The sequence below is a fragment of the Crassostrea angulata genome, unplaced genomic scaffold (assembly GCF_025612915.1).
Source record: "Crassostrea angulata isolate pt1a10 unplaced genomic scaffold, ASM2561291v2 HiC_scaffold_177, whole genome shotgun sequence".
Taxonomy (NCBI): domain Eukaryota; kingdom Metazoa; phylum Mollusca; class Bivalvia; order Ostreida; family Ostreidae; genus Magallana; species Magallana angulata.
The window spans coordinates 3,713-7,424 of NW_026441730.1; positions in this window are offsets into that span (position 1 = coordinate 3,713).

Consider the following 3,712-nt stretch of genomic DNA (forward strand, 5'->3'; position numbering starts at 1 on the left):
TGTATGTACTTATGTATATAAGGTGATTGTTCAAAACTCCTGAAGATTATAATGAAACCGGTAGAGTTTTGAATCGGCTTTCTGTTATTTATTATTATTAAATACTTGTGTGGATTAACTTTACTCATTTTGGATTTGAGATATATATATATATATATATATATATATATATATATATATATATATATATATATATATATATATATATATATATATATATATATATATATATATATATAAAGTACTAAATAGAATCAACAACACTAGGCATCTTTAAAGTGTCGGATCTAATATATAGATACTAAGCCAGTAAACTGAATATATAAAGCACTAAAAATGGCTAACGACACGTACAATAGAAATTGTCAAATTGTCGGGACAACCAGTCCCTTCTTCAGGACCAAAAAATAAATTCATGAGTACAAAACAAAGAAAACAAAATCTAAAGCTACTACTAAACTACTTGAGAAACTATAAAAAAGAACAGCTACATTATAAACATTTGTTCACATTCTTAGAGAAGGTGTTACTACTGTCGCCGATCGCTCAAAACGATTTTGTTCAAAGGGTTCTTCATTCATCATCTACAATTCGGCCAAGAGCATTAATATCGAAATAAACAATAAAATGAATTGTAATTAAATCATTAGTTTCTTTCCAAATATTATCATCTAGCAGCGTAGTGCAGTGGGTTAGGGGCTTTGCTATGAGTCTGTAAGTCCTGAGTTTGCATCCCGCTCGGGCTTTTACAATTTTTATCTCTCCAAATATTACTATTAGATATTTTTTGGTTAAATATTGTAAAATTTGTCAATTCTAAAAAGGTGAAAATATTTCAATTTTAATGTACTTTAATAAACATTGATATCGACAGATGCCCTATACCACCATAGTATCCGAGGGTTACTTATTGGCCTATATTATTCATTGTATATTTACTGATGTATAGGAAAGCCTAGCAACGAACACACATATTTTCCAAAAAAGTTTTTAAACTAGACTCTTGTTGCTATAGCAACAAAAAGGTCTTCCGTTCCTCATGTATTAATCAGTACAAAAAAATCCATTTATCTTGTAAACAGAAAATGGATATAATATATACTGTAATGGAATTCCCAAGAAATACGCCAAAAAAAAAGAAAGATTTTTAATCAAATCAAAATAAAAATCAAAATTTTAACTCAAAATTTCAGTTTTGGAGTACTTTTTGTGACGACCAGAAGTTATGCCAGATCATAGAGAACATAGTAAACATCTTCATACATTGCCTTGTCTTTCCTCAAAGTGTGGATGTTCAAAATTTTGTTAGTTATAATATCTCGTTGAGAAATGGTTTTTGTCTCGGGACCGAAACGAACAAACGAAAGTGATTTAAGAAATTGAAAGTACATATTTTAGTACATCTACCTACGATACGTTGCTGTTCATCACAGTCAGTAAAATGTTAAAAAATCTTAAGTTAAAAAAAATCCTATTGCTCGAACGCTTATTACCGGAAGTAGATTTTTTGTTGATTTGACATGGCATAGATAACCTATGCATAGATTTGTACTTATATATTTATTCTATGAAAAACTAATTTAATACGTAAAAATACTTATTTTTGAAGTGCTTCCGCTAACGACCGGAAGTTACGACAAATAAAACAAAATAGTTTGAACACATCTACAGCTATCGGTCTATCATCCCACAGAGTTTGGTTGTTCAAGTATTTACCGTTTTTGGAGATCTCGAGGTGACAAGCTTTTTGTCGCGGGATAGAAAACGGACGAACGGAAGTGAATTTAGAATATCTTTAATTGCAAACCTCTTGATGTTTTTATTTTCAATCATCACTGAAAATTTTAGGACAATCCATTAAGACATCTTTGAGAAATTCGCAAGACAAAAAAAAGGGGACAAAAATAATAATAACTAGACTCTTGTTGCTATAGCAACAAAAAGGTCTTTCGTTCCTCGTGTATTAATCTGCACAAAAGATTCATTTATCTTGTAAACAGATAATGGATATAATACATACTGTAAAGGAATTCCCAAGAAATAAGCAAATAAAAAAATACAAAATATCAATTTTTTAGTCTTGTCTGTGACAACCGGAAGCTACGCCGGATCATACAGAACATATTAAACATATCATCATACATTACATTGTCTTTCCTCAAAGTTTGGATTATCAAGTTTTTGTTAGTTATAATATCTTGTTGAGAAATGTTTTTTGTCTCGGGACCAGAAATGAACAAACAGAAGTGATTTAAGACTTTGAAAGTAGATATTTTAGTATATTTACCTACAATACGTTACTGTTCATCACATTGAGTAAAATGTTTTTAAAATACTGGAGTTAAAAAGAAAACCTCTATTGCTTGAACGGTTTGAGTGAGAACCGGAAGTGACGTACGACCAAATGAAACCCATTAAACCCATTTTCAATCAAATGTCCATTATAAGTTTTGTGTCTTAATCTCTCACAGTTTCTGAGATATTGCGGGTACTTTGTTTTTAAAACAGAAGGCTACCTGAGTTATTTGAGATATCTCACCGGAAGTAAAACTTTTTTTTTACCATGTTTGATGACTTTTTGTATTTCTATAGCTAAAATGTTACTTCCATGCAAAATAACCAAATTATTTTTGTAAAATCAAAATAAGCTGTACTTCCTGTGACGACTGGAAGTTAAGCCGGATAAAACAAAATAGTGTTAAGACATGTACATACATATGTCTACCATCCCACAACGTTTGGTTGTTCAAGTTGTTACCGTTTTTGAGATTTCGTCAAAATAAAGTTTTTTGTCTCGGGACAGGAAACGGACATACGGAAGTGCTCAATGAAAATTAAATTTATTATTTCTTGTTTACGAGGTAACTAAAACTATCGAATGAAAACAGTTAAACGAAAAAACAGCTTGATTTGTTTAAACTCTTACGGTGTGGACCGGACGTGACGGTCGACAAAATGAAACTGTTTAAACACATCTTCAATCAAACGTCTATAATCAGAGAAAGTTTCGTGTCTTGATCACTTATAGTTACTGAGATCTTGCGGGTACAAAATATGTTTTAAAAAAGCTCCATGAGATAATCGAGATATCTCACCGGAAGTAGAATTTTTTCGATTTGTTCGAACTCTATTGGTGTAGCCTAACTAAACAAATCATGTTAACCATTTGTACAATCATAAGTCAATCTTTACTCAAAGTTTGGTTGTACACGTCTCTGCCAAATCTGAGATCTCTTTGAAACAATATGTTTTGTCTCGGGACCGGAAACGGACGAACGGAAGTGATTTTTTTTAAAAACAAAAGCTGGTAGTTCTTGTACATTTGTTTAGCATACATCACTGTTTATTAGGCTAGATGAAACACGAAAGAAAGTCAGTTAAACTTGATTTGTGTGAACCCTTCCAGTGAGAACCGGAAGTGATGATTGAAACAATAAAACCCGTAAAACACATTTTCAAATGTCTATCATTCATAAAAGATTCGTGTCTCATTCACTTACAGTGACAAAAATCTCGCAGGAGGGGACATAGCGCATGCGTGAACATGTAGGGCAGTGATTTTTTCTGGCAGAGAGATTCTACCAAAAATACAGACAATAATGGACTTAGTGTGAATAATCTTAGCGAAACATATGTAAGTACACATTGATAGTGGTTTGTGGATAAATTGCCGTTATTTCATAACTTTGATTAATGATATTCTAAATCCTGA